Source organism: Phaethon aethereus (assembly GCF_964289735.1).
Source record: "Phaethon aethereus genome assembly, chromosome: 9".
In the NCBI taxonomy this organism is placed as follows: domain Eukaryota; kingdom Metazoa; phylum Chordata; class Aves; order Phaethontiformes; family Phaethontidae; genus Phaethon; species Phaethon aethereus.
The window spans coordinates 26151341-26168320 of NC_138585.1; positions in this window are offsets into that span (position 1 = coordinate 26151341).

The window sequence follows — 16980 nt, forward strand, 5'->3', positions numbered from 1 at the left end:
GTGGGAAGTGGGACATCCCATCAGCTTCACCGGTGTCTGCAATAAAAAAAAAAATATCCATTTTGCTTATAGCCAAAGAAGAAATTCATTGACAGATGGTCATCCTAAGTGCTATGGTTTGTCTCCATATATAATGAAAAATATATAAACCTTCTGTTTTGCAGTAGAGAGGCTCGAACACCTGTTTCAAATTATTATGATACTATAAACATTCTTGGAAATTGGAGAGCCCTGTGTTTTAAGAAAGTGAGAAGTGCCGTTGCCAACTGAACTAAATTGAGCAGGCTTGGGTCCAGTCGGCAGTGAAAGAGAGAATTATGTGTATAGCCGCTGATAAGAAAACTGAGTGGGCATAAAGCTAAAACCTAACACTGCAGAAATAATGTCATTTTATGAAGTATATACATAAATTAGCTGTGCAAATTGTATTTCTTAATGTACTTCCAATGTTTTCTTTTCAGGCTTGTCATCTCTGGAATCCCTTCACAGAAAAAATGGATCATTTGAAATGTCCAAATTAAGAGAAACATTAGGTAGGTTTGGCTAAAAATGTTCATCCACTATCTAGCAAAGACTGATTGAATTTTATTTCGCTCTAAGGGATGCGAGTTGCAGTTTCATCGCTTCTTCCAAACCAATTCCAAAAGATGGATCCAAGTTCACATCAGTATCCCATAAAGTTGTCAGTGCCTTTTGCTGACTCCTTTCAGAAAACAACTGCCTCTTCGAAGCTCTCCTGACGAAATGCTGACAAAATACTGCGGGGCTGCACATCGAATGGTTAACCAAGACAAAATATATGCCAATGGCAAGAGGCCATGACAGGTAGATGTTGTCCTAGTGCCCCTATGGCACAGCAGGTCAAACGTGGGGAAATGCACACTTTTCACTCTCATCACATAGGTCATTCAACAAGACTTTCCATTCCTGCACCATGAAATGAGAAGTACTGGCATACTTATCAAACCAATTAAAAAGCAGAATGTCTTTTCAGTCAGTCCGTAATTTCATAAGTTGGACGGGTACGAGCAGCTCTTGATGAAGCATCATTTAGTTGATGCAGCCTTTTGCATTCACAACAGCCACACAGATGGCATGATGAGATGTGAAAGAATACAGAAGAAATAGGGAACATTTTATTAAGCAAATACATTAAATTTACGATTTGTGTTCCCAGATATTTCAGTATTTTAGGCAGCATCATTATGCCACCTTTCAACACGGGGAACTGCTTACACAAAATATACCCAGACCATAACTGGGTCTTCCTTTACACTGCTTTTGCACAATCGCTACTGGTATTGTTACTCTTGTGTAATACATGCTATTAAAACTGTGTCACAGCAAACTAGAACAGCTAAATCAAGAAAATGCTAAGTTTTTGTGTACTCTTCTCATTACCCAAATGGGAAAGACTAAAGACTTTAAATTAGAGCTCTGTCCAAATGCCCAGTTCAAGCACGCAATTGTGGAAATTCCAACAGAAAGGGGTGCAAGAAGTTAAAAGCAAGGATGGGGAGAGCTGAGCATCCCCTGGGCAAAACATGGGCCAGGTAACGTAGAAGGATGACCAGGCGAAAAGGAGTTGTCCACACACAAGGAGCTGTGGCCACAGATGCTCCCAACTCACAGGAGAGGCTGTTGTCTCCATCGCTCACTGGGGACATCATCCCACCCTCAGCTTCCAAGCTTTTTAGATGGGTTTTTTGCTAACAACTCCCAGTATATTATGAATAACTGCTTAAAAACTTGAGTTGTATTTGTCCAGACTAGCCATAATTTTCATCTCAAGGAGAGATTTTGCATTATAGTACATGTATGATCCATGTTTTATTGGGTATTTGTTTTAATATTTTCAGTACGACACAAGCCAGCTGTCCCTGTCCTCACACAGCTCTAGGAACAGCAACTCAACACCTCTTACTTTTTGGTTATGGTTTAACCCAGGAATACTGACAGTGAAGTGACAACAAACAGAGCAGAAAGGTATGAGGTTTTTTGGGTTAGGGGAGGTTTTGTTTGGTTGGTTTTGGGTTAGGTTTTTTGGGGGCTTGGGGGTTTCTTTTGTTTGTTTTGGGGGTTTGTTTGGTTTTACTTTTTTGTCACCACACATTACAAAAGGATTTGGGTATAGTTCTCTTACAATCCACAGGGAGGTGAGCTCCTCAAGCACCTACCATCAATGTAGCTCCATTGGCTTTGTTAAGCTTTAACTTAAGCCAGGATAAGCAGTAGTCCGTTATTCATAAATGTTTTGCAGTGTTTGCTTGGCGGGGGGGGGGGGGGGGGGAGATTACTTGAAGATTCACAAATGCCATAGTGGTTGGTACATCTTATTATTCTACTTGAACTAAAAATAAAAGACTTACTTATAACTGGCTTAGTTTTCTCAGGCTGAAAAAAATTCAACAAGTTTCATTCTAAATACAAGCAGAAGTGCTGCATACTTTTCAGATTTGTCTTTCAAAGCCAGATACTGGGATTGCAAGACTGACACCCACCTCTTTCCTGTTTAAGATTATGTGCAGGCTCAATTTTTTTTTTTTTTATTTTTTCTTGAGTACAATGTAAAAGTTATATAAGTGTGCCTTTCAGTTGTACTGAATCTTTAATCAGAGTTTAAAAACCATTTAAACATAACTTTGTTCTGGGCATAGAAATTATTTTGGAAGGTAAACCTGTTTATTCTTCCAGAATATTAATAAAAATTATAGAGTATTTTTATGAATTAAATTCAATTTATATACTTTTACTATCAAATTTTTCGCTCACCGTACTCCTGAATAACTCCACGTAAGTGCATTTCCGAAGGCTGACACTGAGTGTCGACGGTAGCTGTGCAGAAGGGGAGACCATGAGAAAAACCGGCACCTGTGGGTTGAACTTGCCTGGGATGCGTCTCCTGTAAAATCCGTCACAACAAAGCCTTGGCAGGATGCTTCCAAAGCCAAAAGCAGTGCTTGAGACTTACGCTTTTTGCGATGAGACTCCATAACTTCATCTATTTGCCCTTGAGCCAAGGGCAGTAAAAGACCAGCCCAGTCGCTAAAATGGATGGAGCCAAAAAACTAAAGGATTCAGCGTCTGCTCTCCTGCACGCACAGATGCGCAAACACGTAGCAGTCTCTCTGCTTCAGATCTCATTTTTATTACATAAAAGCGATATTGCGGAGAGTGCGGCATTACCCTAAGTTTAGTTCAGACTTACGGAATTGAAGCCTCCCAAACTCCTTGCCTCTACGGCGATTGTTACTTCTTTCTATAGAAATAAAAGTCTGAAGGATAAATTTGACATTGCTTAATGTATCGATTAGGACCATAATCAAACATATGGCATGACATAGCCAAACGTCACTCTGCTGCTCTTGTTAAAATGCTAAGCAAGGTGAGCATCTGAACGCATACAGTGCTTTAGACATACTGGAAACTGATGCATATAGGTCAACAGAATTAGTTTTATCTACATGAGTTTATCCCTAAGAATACAAAAACTTAACAATCATTCTTACATTATCAGTTTAGCAGTTCCTAAAAGTAGAAACAAAAAAAACTTTGCACAAATCAAACTTAGCATGTGGAAAAGAAGGCCTTTACAAGATATATATTATTTTTAAATACTTAACAGATCTAAAAGTTGCATGAAGTTTAGCTGAGACTCCTATCACAAACAGTGCTCGAGCACTGTAAGATATCAAGTCACTATTTCAGACACTGTTACAAAGGCTCTAAGCCACAGGGTGAAATAAATCCTTACTGAATATTATGTACTAACGTATTCTGCAGAAACAGAAACAGCATTGGGGCTTGGTGAGCTCAATTGGTCCAGTGAGAAAAGTTTTGACTACCGACTTTCAGTTTCCACCAGCCCTGGTTGAGGCCACCAGCGTAAGCAGGACAAAAACCACCTTCTAGAACTCAAAACCGCAACTACCTGGCTGAATTCACCAGCCTACTCTTCTAGTTATTTAAACATCCCTGGATTTCTGCTTTATTAAAAAAAATTAATCTGAAAGACCTACTTTTACAGCAGTAACATCAATATTTTATATTCTCCCTTTTGCTGTAAAGATATCAGGCTGATTTATATGTTGTTTAAAAAAGTACAGAACCCATCATATTATGTAATATAAAATACCACCTTGGCCTCCAAGGGAACATCACATTTTAATCCAAAGCTACAAAGCTACAGAAATAGTCTGAGAATTAAATCCCTAAAAAAACCTACAGTGGACAAAGTGTTAAGATAAAGGAAACTCTCACATTCCTTAAAAATGAGCTTGCTTTGCCACAGAGCATTCCCAGAAGGACTTTAGAAAGTTGTTATTTTATTTCTCTGACATATTTGGCACGTCAGAGTGGCAATGTATGTTTAGTAGTGTCCTAAATTGTCACAAATTGGCTATTTTAAGAGGCTGAATAAAGAGCCATTAAAAATGTGGCTGCATAGCAATGCTGATCCGCAGCAGCTCACAGCCCAGCAATCCATCTCTGCCAGCAAGAGGTTTTATTCTACCTTCTTTTCATTCCTTTATTATCCATTTCTAGACTGACCCACTTATCGGTAATAATGTCAAGTTCCTAATTTTTTTTTTTTTTTTTTTTTTAGAAGCAGAGGTCTAATAGCCTTGTCATGAAAGCAGGAGTGCATCTAAAACGCTTCTCTGCATATCTACTGTGCATTTTCCTGATTTCACAGGCAAGGGAAGGGGTGGCACACACACAACCAGTTAGACAAAAGCCAGTTGTGCCCAGCAGAGACCTGGCGTTATACAGCCAAGATTCCTCCGCTGAAGGAAGCTGTGAAAGCCTATGATTAATCATGCGCTGAGAGGGGCTGACTAGCATGGGTTTTTCCGGAGGAATCCTCCTCCTTTTCCATCGCTGGAAAATTCTGAGCACTGGCTTGAGCTTTTTGCTGTGACATGATGTACCCCTCAGCCTCATCTAAATTTGCGGTCTTGTCTGCTCCATTATCTATTTTAAAACATGCTGTACTTTGTGTTAGTAACACAGAAATACCAAAAAACACGCACAGAATGAATTACCCTTGTAACAGCATCTCTGAGATGTTGCACAGTAACACTGACCAGTGTTTTCTGAGTGCTTGCTTTTTCATTTTTTCTCCCCCTCCCACCCTTTTTTTGGTAATTTTAAGCCAGTAGTCTAAACTAACAGTCATCCAACAAAATAATTACCCTACCCCCATTTTGTCGAATCTACACAACACAAAATTAGGGCAGTGACACACTTGCATATGTATTTAGGCTCAAGAAGGCATTCGAATCCCTCCAAGGTCAAACACACATTTAAGTTATTCCTGAAATAGGAGGAAACTTCCTGGCTTTAAGCAGAAAACTGTAAAAAATAAGATGCTACGGAGGTTAATCACAGCTTCCTAAATCACATCACATGGGGAAAAAACAACCTCACACACTCAGAGACCCGCATCTCTTCCCTGCATTGTCTTCTGTCATTTTGGGCTGAGAACCATTGAATGCATTCACCTTCGGTCTAGGGTACCCATTTGATTTTCACCACTCCAGAACTTTTCCATCAGCAAAACGACTAAGTGATCCCACCTCCCACAGCCTGCCTAACCTCATCCTACCCAGCAGTACTAACGATGCACGTCAAGCACCCCGGGTGACATCACACGTAGCCTCGGCTCCACTCGGATATATGGCTGGTGGCATCGCTAGTGGCAAAGTGGTTTGTTCTGCTTCTTTTCACTTACCACCAAAACGTGCTTCCTGCATCTCACGCACCCTCCGGTAGAGGCCCGATAGCAGCCTTGAAACATGTAAAAGGCTCCTGCAATAAGGGATAAAGGACACTTCATACCCATTGGAAACGGTACAAGAGTAATGGGCTTAAACAGGAGCAGAGAGGATTTAACTTGGAAATTGCGATTTTTGTCTACTGCTGAGGAGAGCTGAACAGCGGAAAGATTATTTAGGTGTCCCCATTGGGAGAGGTTTAAGAACAGGTTAGACAAACATCAAAACAAGCGTGGCCAGCAGGGCAAGGGAGGGGGTTCTGCCCCTCTGCCCCGCTCTGGGGAGACCCCCCCGCAGTGCTGCATCCAGCTCTGGAGCCCTCGGCACAGGAGAGACACGGACCTGCTGGAGCGGGGCCAGAGGAGGCCCCAGCAATGCTCCGAGGGCTGGAACAGCTCTGCTGGGAGGACAGGCTGGGAGAGCTGGGGGGGCTCAGCCTGGAGCAGAGAAGCTCCGGGGAGACCTTCCTGCAGCTGCCAGGGCTGAGAGGGGCTGAGGAGAAAGGTGGGGATGGGCTTTGTAGCAGGGGCTGTAGCGATAGGACAAGGGGTGACAGTTTTAAACTAAAAGAGGGCAGATTCAGACCAGATCTAAGGAAGAAGTTTTTCACCATGAGGGTGGTGAGGCAGAGAAGATGCCCCATCCCCAGAAGTGTTTAAGGCCAGGCTGGATGGGGCTTTGAGCAACCTGCTCTAATGGAAGGTGTCCCTCCCCATGGCAGTGGGCTTGGAACTGAATGATCTTTAAGGTCCCTTCTAGTGCAAACCATTCTATGATCTGCCAGGCAGGCACACAGATTAGAAAAATCTCACTTCCAGGTGATTGTCCATGTGCTTAATTCCGTACCCTGCATGTTATCAGTATTTTAGCCAAAAATTAGAGAGGCTTCCCTTGCTATAGAGAACAAAGTCAATGGCAGAAATTGGATTATAAACTCAGGAGTTTGGCACTCCGGTCCTCCCAGTCCTTTACAGCAGACCCGTTGTATATATTTCTATACACACGTACACGTATATGTATACAAGAGCATCCATAGTCATCTGGCCTACGAGCAGGAGGCAACACCCAGGCACAGAGCCACGCTAGCATGTCTGCACAGCTCCTGGACCACAACTAGTCTGTATCCAACCTTTGTTTTTGAAAGACAGTAGAGCAAACATTCCTATTCAGACGACGCACACTCATCCCGTGAAATGTTTCCCTGAGATTAACCTACGTCCATTCAAATCCCCCTCGGCAGCATAAAGAAATTTCCACTTAATCCTTGAGGAACAGGGGAGTTTCCCTCCTGGCCTTGCCAGTGCTTTCCTCATCTACAAGTGAAAGCTACGTGATATTTTATATGTTATATTTTTATACACATTTTATCTCTCCTTCTTTTTAGGTTTTATTTAATAGCAAACAGCTTGTCTCCTTAACAGTAAAGAGCAAAGTGACAGAAAACAAATTAGTTTCTAAATTTAAAACTGTGTTAACGTTGCCAAGGCAACTGAAGATCTACAATTACATAAAGCAAATAATACCTACTTGTAAGAATAAAAACAGAACTAATTCTAGAAAGAGTTGGTCTTAGAATATAATTACACTAAAATAATAAACTAATAATTTTAAAATATATTAGCAAAACAGGGTTATAACCGGTTGTATTTGGGAAAGTCAAACACTCCCAGGTTATGCTCAGGAAATGGCTTTCAAAAGACAAGCAACAAAAACTGTGTTTGCTTCATTATAAAAGGCTAATATACACACTCCTGACAGACACAGCAGTCAAAAATCATTTTCTGATGCAAACAAATTATGTCTTGGAGCCCAAATTCTACAAGGGAATGGTTCAACGCCCAGCGCTGTAGAGGAACACAGCAATGGTGAATCCTTCCAGGGCTTCCTTATAAACTTTTCCTTTTCAGTTTAGCTCAAATGAAAAACAGTGAAGCCTACGTTTCTTCTCTGAAAGCCGTCAAATTCATTCCCGAAAGTACGTTCATTAAAAAGCAAATCCTGAACGAACAAACAGCCCCCAGCCCCCCAGGCAGGCAGCTCTGCAGCAGCAAGCAGCGGATCTGGACACAGGTCCCGGGTCTCCATCGACCCCACACCATGCGTGGGGGAAGCTGCCCTGGCGAGGGATACCGGGCCACCCCAGCTGATCCCACAGACCTATTTTATTCCAAACGCTTTGTATAAAGAGTACTAGCCCTGCCTTGGGCAATAACACATTGGTACTCACATCATCCAGCACCTTCTCCAGTGCCCATGCCACCACTCGTAGGATCACTTTGCCTCATCACCCTTCATCTTTGAAACCACGTTACACGTTGAACTGGTGATCCACCGCTTGCATATGGACACGACAGGAGGGATGAGAGAGCTGGAAGCTCTTTGTGAAAGACACAGCAGCTACAGCTGAGATACAACAAAAACAGCAAGCAAACCTTTCAAGATGTCCTGGCAGCAGTGTGAACTCCGGAGCAGCAAAGACGTCAGGAGACACAAAAAAAAAGGATTTCTGCTTGTTTGAAAGAATCCCATTTGTCCCACATATGCAGATCTGAGAACACCGTGGAAATGGGGCACAAGAAATAAAAGCATTAACATTCAATGCCACTGAGCAAAGTCCCCACTGAAGGATGGTGTCCAGCACCTGTGCACGTAGCTAGAAGATAATCACCTCACCAAGCTTTGCGGCTCCGCACCCTCAGTAACCCATACAGGCTGCCTTCATAAAAACAGTTATAGAAGGGATGAGGAAATTAAAAAAGGATATCTATAATTGACTGCCAAATTTCAAAGTAATAGGCACTTCTGGCTGGCCTTGTACAAAGGGGAAGAATATGTTACTGAAGAAGATACTCAAACACCCCATGTTCTAAAAACAAAAATCAAGTTTAAAGCAGGACCTGAAAATAAGCGTTACATATAATTTATGCATTCTTTAATTCACTGGGGTATTTTAGACATCCTCTGCTGTCCCCCTCAGTCACTACCTGGGTAATTCCTACATATTGGGCTCCAGCAACCCCCAAAGTTGAAGGACAGTTAGACTCTGTGTAACCATATACACACCCCTCTCCCCCCAAAAAAGATAAAACACCACCAAACAAACACGAATTTTTCCATTCTCAACATTTCTTTCATCAAGAACATCTCAACATCCGTAAATCCTGAATTCTCCTTCCTAAATCAGTGTAGGGACTGTTGTAAAGACCTGATAAATAAACCAAGCCTTCCAAAGATCTATTGTGCATGTGTTGTTGCAGCAGGATACATACCTCTGCTGCCTGTCCCACCCTACTTATATTGTTTCCCAAAGGACAAATTAAAGGCCAAAGAGTTTTCAAAAGCTTTCAAGTCCTCTGCTTCTGTAGCTTGCTGTTGCTGAGAAAGATGAATATGGATAAGACTCAGAAAAAACAGTTTTCGGATGCAGAATATATGGGACTGGCAAGCCAGTAACAGATTTCTAATTGGATTTGTCTCTTGCTATTTTAATTTTGGGTGCTTGGTTATCCGAGCATGTTAGAGTAAGTCTGAGAGTCCCCAGAGTACCAGGAGTTCAGTCACTAAAAACATGTATAGGCACAGCAAGCTGCCTTTCACATTTACTCCCATACATGAATGGCCACGCTTGTCAAATGAAGACAGGGAAGCACTTGTCTCCAGATGCGTCCAAGAAACGTTTGGTATTTCTTTGTAATGTGTCATAATCCCGCAGTGTGAATGACTAGTCTGATGGTGTTCAGGAAAACCATCTGCTAGTTGTCTTTTTTTGAGGTATAGCCACAAGGTATATAGTCTTCCTCGCTAAAATAGACATCGGACTCAGAATGCACCTTACCTCTTCCAACTCCCTTTTCTGTGTGCCCTATAAAATGAAAAGTTTACAGCAAATCATCTGCTGAAAAATGTTATGTAAAATAGTTCTGCACCGCAGGCGCCAGCTAAGCATTAATTCAAAATTCAGCCCCTCCAAAGGTTGTTCCATGTGAACGGACTTGGTCTCTGCAAGACGCAGACATGGCTCTGAATGCATAAGTGACAGACTTAAAAATTCAGCCACGCTTCCATCGTATACTGATGTTAAGACCTCTACGCATACCAGCAAGCTACTGAGATGCCACGACAGTTGTCTAGACGTGTCTGGAAATTACTCTTGAGGGGTATACGAAACATGGCTGGGTACCAGGAAGCTCTGAGCTCTATAGCGTTAGGAGCTGGAAGGGCTCCTGGGCCATCAACACCAGCCCTCTCCCTGCCGACACTCATAAACTGCACCATATATCAGCCCTGTCTCTCAAAACTAGTTACGTTTCTTGCAAAGTATTCCCATTCTTCCTGCAGCTAGAAACCTTCCATTCATTTCCACCCTAAATTTATTCAAACCTAGTTTATGTCCCCTTGTCTAGCTGACAAAAATGTCCTCTAAACAGTTTCCCCCCTTCTTTTCTTTGTCCCCCAATGTACTTATACAGGGCAATCATATCCCCTCTCGGCCTTCATTTTGCTCAGCTTTGCAAGCGGAGCTGCTCCAGCCTCCGGTGGGACGGGCTCTCCCATTCCCAATCAGCCAGGCAGCTTTTCCAGACATCTGTTCCTGCCCCAGTTGGGTTTTCCCCGAGCACAGGTAACCACCACCCCAGAGAGATTTCAGCCAAGAACCCAACAGCACCTTCCGCAACACGCTGCATCCCATTAACAGGTCCAAAGCATCCTGTGGTCAACTAAATGCCCCAAAGGTCTTTCTCTTTCTGTTGTTGCTGAACTATATTAATCTCATTAGTCTTCAGGACACGACCCTGAACTTGCACTACTCAATTTTATCCTAATTCTATTATTCTAGTCTTTGAGGTCATCTAATTCTGCCTAATTAATCTAATCCTCCTCAGTGTTGACACTGTCTCCCGGTTTTATGTCATCAGCAGGTTTCATTAGCACATTTTGACTTTTGTGCCAAAGTCATTAATGAAAATATTAAATAATATTGGTCCAAAACCAGCCACTGAGGAACTCCACTGACAGTTACCTTGCAGCCCGAGACTCGCTCTCTTTCAACACAACCTATTGTTCTCACGTCTTCTGCCTGCTTTTTAGGCCCTTTACAATTTTCCTATTAAATCCAATTATCCCCTTGTAATTGGCTTCCTGGAAACTTCGCTCCATGATTCAGTCTTCGGAGACTAAATTAAATTTGCCTGTTTATGCAGGCAGGAAGGATACGCATTGCCCAGATTTGTGGGGAACGATCACTGGGGCATTGACTCATGGATGGGGCAGCCGCCAAAGCTGCCCTGCCATCGTTTGCAAGAGCAAGGACCGTAGTCCGAGCCCAGCATCCTGCTTTGCATCATCCGGCCTACAATAGCTGTGGGGGCTACCTACACCTAAATTTCATGGGTGGCTTAGCACCAAGGGTGGTCTACCCTCTCCCTGCTCTTTGATAAAGGAACACATTTCTCATCTGATGTTTAAACAAAAAAAAAAAAACACCACACACAGAAAAACATACCTTCATATAGCTAACAAAGTTTGCACTATTAAAATATCACGAGTACGAGATTTTTCTAGAATAGTCCCCTGAGCAAAATGGGTATTCCTATAAGGATATTTCCACTGTTCCTTTTTCAGAAGTGGCACCAACTTCAGCGAGGTTACATCAGGGATTAATTTGACCCACTCTCTTTGATACACTCAGAGCAAACCAATCTTTCATGGGTCTCAAGCTGTGAATACCTGCTCAAATAATTAAAACACTCAGCAGGGAACCTATTCATAAGGTCATCTTTTAACAAAGATTAATTCAATTTTATCTCAGACCCATAAAATTTGAGACAAAATAACAGAAAGCAATGGCTTACCCAATGTACCTCATATTGGCATTTAAAAATACTATTTATTTTTACAAGGAGTTAGAAGGAAACTGCACATGCACCTTAAGCTCATCTCTCATGTAAAATTAATGCAGAATATTGCACTGCTGGTCCCTCAGTGGAGGGTAAATAAAAGCATTTTACTTATTTATTTGTAACCAAATCTATATGAACAAAAACTGGTTTTATGTTGCAGCATGCTTAAATTCTACGTATCCCTAGGTACAGATAGAGGATTATATGGTACTAATTTAAACCTTTCTTTTCCAAAGCTTTTGTGGAGGCATCCAGCTTTCAAACCAAAGGAAGGAAGTCCTTTTTCATACAGCAAATAGTCACACTGTGCAACACGGAAAATGTCCTTTATTTCTCTTTCCCTAAAGATTTCCTAGGCAAGCAGAGTGTAGATGATATCTAATAGACTAATTCACCAACGGGGAAATTTTTCACAGAATGCAACTGAAACAAGAGCAAGCCCTGGATCCAAATGGGGCTGAAGTTTCCAAGCCTGGATGCCGTTCTTTGGACATTCAAGAGCAGCCTGAGGAAATAAAATTCAGTTTGCCAGTGTTATTTATCATCTGCACCTCAATCACCAATTGCCATCCTTCAAAAGTGAGACATCTCAAAATTACAGAGTTTTTCTAGATACACTGATTTATTTGAACTAATACATTTAATCTATCATGATGGTCTTAATCTCATCATATAACAGGCATGAAACCGACGGTTAAAAAAAAATCAGTACCTAAATAATAAAAAGTGCGTATTTCTGGAAGTAGATTTATTTCCAAGACCTTTAGTTCCAGGACTTTTATTTCTCTTTCTCTGCACAGGTAAATCCATGCATCTGCTTGGAAAAGTTTGCAAGACTTGACAACATTTGGACTTTCCTCCAAATATATTTAATTCTTAAGAACTTTAAAGAAAAAAAAAAAAGTCCCTCCAAGAGCACTAAAAATCTTATTTCACAATGCTGGCAAGTTGCATGTTGCTACGTTTACCACAGATAGGACATCTACACCCCCATGTCTTTTTCCTAAGTGTTTCTAATTGGTGTCTCACACTGGCATTTGGTTTCAAAGGGTCTGAAGATGTGAAACAAGGATCAATTTTTCCAGTATCAGACCTGTTTCATTCAATTCAAACAATGGTGAAATTATGGACTCTCAAAGAGATATGGGCTTTTTTTTTGTGGGAGTGAGTTCTCAGGAAATGAGATTTTGATTTCCCACCTGGCTCTCAAAAAGAAAAAGGGAGAAAGAAAAGCATTCTGCGTCTAAATTTAATTCAACTCTTCAGAAAGGCTACTAATTTCATACAGGAAAGAAAAATACCCTAAAAATGAAGAGAGACATTAGCAGAAAGAGATATTAATATGCTTGTCTCCAAGATCAAAACCAAACGCTTACAAGAGCTAACAAGTGTCTGAACCAAGACAAGATGCTAGGTTTTTTTAGCACTGCATTTCAGTAGCAGTCACTAAACCAATGGGTAATTCACTTGAAATATTACAGAATACTGCAGTCAAGTTATGAAATATTACAGTGTAAAATGCAAAATACAACAGGACCCTTGTAAAATTAATTACTGACAGCCCCTACAAAAAAAAAAAAACCACACAAACCACAACAGAAATGTAATAAAAAAGCAGCACAGCAGCTTTTGCCAAACATGCCACTGTTTATGAGCCCAGTTAAAAGAGGTCTTTTCATTCTTTTCTCAAAGCAATAAAGTGCAAGGACTCATCTTAATTTGTAAAAGCGCTGAGTAGTAGCAACACCACCGTCTACTCCATTTAGTAGGCAATGCACATTTGTTTAAATTGGATGAGAGAAAAAAGGGAGCTAGAGTATATATTTCTATTGGTCTTAAGTTTGTGACTTTTAACCAAAATTTCGTTTACAGTCCATGCATTATTCATCAAATTGCTGCAGAGTTCAAGCCATAGTCTCGCACAAATGAAAAGAACTCACCATTCACATGATAGAATGTGTAAAATCCAAACCTAGGGGAAGCTTTTCCTTTCTTCGCTAGACTGACTGGCAGAGCAGTGGCTTACAAGTAACAATAAGGTGAAATTTAAAATGCCTCATTAATCTTTATTAATCAAAAAATGAAGCAAGTCATGATACAGCAGAAAATTTCAGGACATACAATTTTTGTTCCTACCAATTCCCTAAAAATAAGCAAATTATTTCAGCAAAATCTTTTCTTGTCTCTGGATTATTCTGAGCTATTCCCTACTCTAAACAGAAAAGATCTTTGCAGTGACACAACACTTGAAGGAAAATTCCAAGTACTGCAAGTTCTCCAACAGGTTTTGGCACCTCTACCTTAAAAAGGCGAGAGGCTCAGACCTGGGGTTATTTAGTATTTACACTTAAGAAAATTAGCTCTTTTACCAGAAAGGATTAATATGGGGGTTTTGATTGGACTGTTTCTCCAGTAGGGAATAAACACTCCCCAGTGGCATTCACCTATCAGGGAAGGAAATCTGCTCTCAGACAGCTCATCTTTAGCACCCCAGACATCCACCTTTTGCAACGAGAGGGTATGAGCTGTTCCTTTGGAATCCATAAAAGTGACACCCTGTTTCTAATGAGAGGAGAGATCTCAAAGACCATGAGTGTTTTTAAAGAATATATCAGTAAGGTAATGCTAAATTAAAAAAAAAAAAAAAAAAAGCAGCAATTCATCAGAATAATTCAAGAAGAGATCATTGCAAGTAATAGCAAAGACCAAACGCCAATATTCAATTCTGACTGTTTTGGCAAACAAAACCTTTAACTATGGAGCTACTTTTTGTGGGGTCTTGGGACCCAATGTACAAGCAGTAAAGCCTCATTCTTTTCTGTAAAACAAACATATGCAGCACGTTTTCCACGGTAAATTATTTTTAGTTTTCGTTTTTTTGTTTCTTTCAAAAGATTACTTGAAAAAATAAATACCTTTTTCTTCTAAAAGTTGCTAATTCTCTTTGATACACTTCACAGGTCATGTGTGTTGCCCCTTTTTTGAAGGGCGTTATCTAAGAGCTAACCCTTCAGTTATAACATCTCTCTTGCTCGGTATGTAATAAGCTGTTGTCTGCAACTGTGCCCTCATAATTACTAAAAAAAATGTCTTTGCCTTTAACAGGACAAAACATATATCATGGGAGAAATGCTGCTAGGTCCAGATTAATGAACAGAGGCAGAGAAAGAGTGCTGTTTGAGGTGTTTGCAAAAACTGAATGGTCCCTTCACAGAGTGTATTTCATTGTCTGAGATCCCAGACTCTTCTCACTCAACCTTTAACAAATTTCCGAGACTCGTAGTGTCACAGCTCTTGCTGACCATCTAGTAGTCCTGCCTTACCACAGCAACAGGACCCACCGCTTGAGAGATGGATGATGGAGAGGAAAACTCAGCAGCTCATCTGAGAAGGGCAAGTTTTGCTCCTTTGAGGATGGATGAGAACTATATTTCCCCCCTCCTCTTCACTCATCTCATTTGCCATGCAAGAACCTCAGTTAGCAAACTAGGCTCGGTATCTCCCAGAAACCTCCTCCTCTCACAGCACCCACATGTGAGGGCTCTGCAGTGACTTTGATGCGCTTTTAGACAAACATCAGTCCCATTGAAAATTTCTGGTAATAGAAGCGTTTCAAAATTATTCTATACTGATCCCGAGAAATAAATCAGAGATACAAAAGAAAGTAACAATGAACTCAAGCAAAGACTAAATCAACGTACAGTTGAAACACCGACACCAAACAGCGTTCCATGCTGCTTCGTAACCCAGCCCAACTCAAAGCAGATGTGATCATTCACTATGGAAATTAAGGACAGTACATTACTTCTGGGAAAATAATATTGCAGCTAAGCTGAAGACTGCATAGAGGACCAAGGAAAAGAATAAACTCTTCTTCAGAGGTCATTGAGTTGTAACATTTCTAATCAGAATTTTAAGATATGTCAAAGCAGTGAATGCAATATGAAATATAATGTCTCATTGTCGTATTTGTTGGACTGTGTGTGTTTTAAAAACTCGCAAGTAACAGACAGTAGGCTAACACAGGAACATGGCACTTATCAAATGAGAACCCCTTATTGTCTCACTATTTTTAGTAATTTTGTATTTATTTTACATGAAATGAAAACTAAGTTCACTTTTGGAGACAACTTGAGGAAAAAATAAGAAAATCAGTGACAGCTATTGTTAGACCAGGGAAGAGGACCAATGATGAGAGGCTGATCAAACTGAGAAGAAAAGCAGAAAATTCTGGTAAGACGAATGGGGAAGGGTGTGATAACAGCTTCAAACACACAAAAGTCGCTTCAAACACACAAAAGTTGCTTCAAAGTGAAAGAATTTGTTCTACATCTCTGTCCATGGGGGACAGGACAAAAGTATTTGACTTTGCATGTAACTTAACATTTCTGGCAATTATAATGACATATTCTGTCTGGGAAGCACGTAGAAACCGTCAGCAGAGTCTAGATGGACATCAGCATAGGACAACATCGGACGTGCAAGTGGACCCTACGCTTCTGTCCCATCTTGCAGGCTATGAAGTTATGAGGCACATCATTTGTTTTATGTTGGAAGCAGTGAAACAAGATGCTGTAGGAGATACTCATGGATGTGCAAAATCTATCTGAAGAACTTCCCATTTTTAGTGTGAATATTCTTTTCCGTAGGAACTTTTGACATTGAGAGTCTAAAATTAAACAGCATGAACAGAACCTCAGACTTGATCAAAACTGAATTCCTACCAAAAAAACATAAACACTCATTCTGTTTGCACTCACATGACATTTTGTATTATATCTTTAAAAGGATAAGAAAAGCTTTTAAGTAGGTAGTTGAAGGTTACAGGCAAGGTGGCATAACTGCATTTATTCTACATGATAAAGGAAATACGTTAACAGTACTTCACCACTTTGGTTGCAATATTCTTGTTGCTTGGGGATGCACTATCGACCCCTTCACTCTGGGAAAAGTATGTAACAGTTTTCTTAAATCACCTGTTTATTCCATTGCTTACTGACGTTCTCAGCACTTGAAATGAACATAATTAGGAAGTTCCCTCAAAAATGTAAACAAAGCCCATTTGTTTCTAACTAATTCAATGCATTTGGCACATGTTCTTTTGAAAAATCCTACTCTCCTTGGCAGCAGCTTGGGAGCCTAATTATAGATAGGCTAGTCGTCAAAAACTATACCTTTCCTGTAGTCCCAGGAACAAAACGCGCTCTCAGAGGCAATCTATTTCAGGAGACAGAGTTTTCTGCAACCGCCGTCCTTTCTCGCACCTCCCCTACACCTCTGAGTTTGCCAAGCGATCCGTCCAC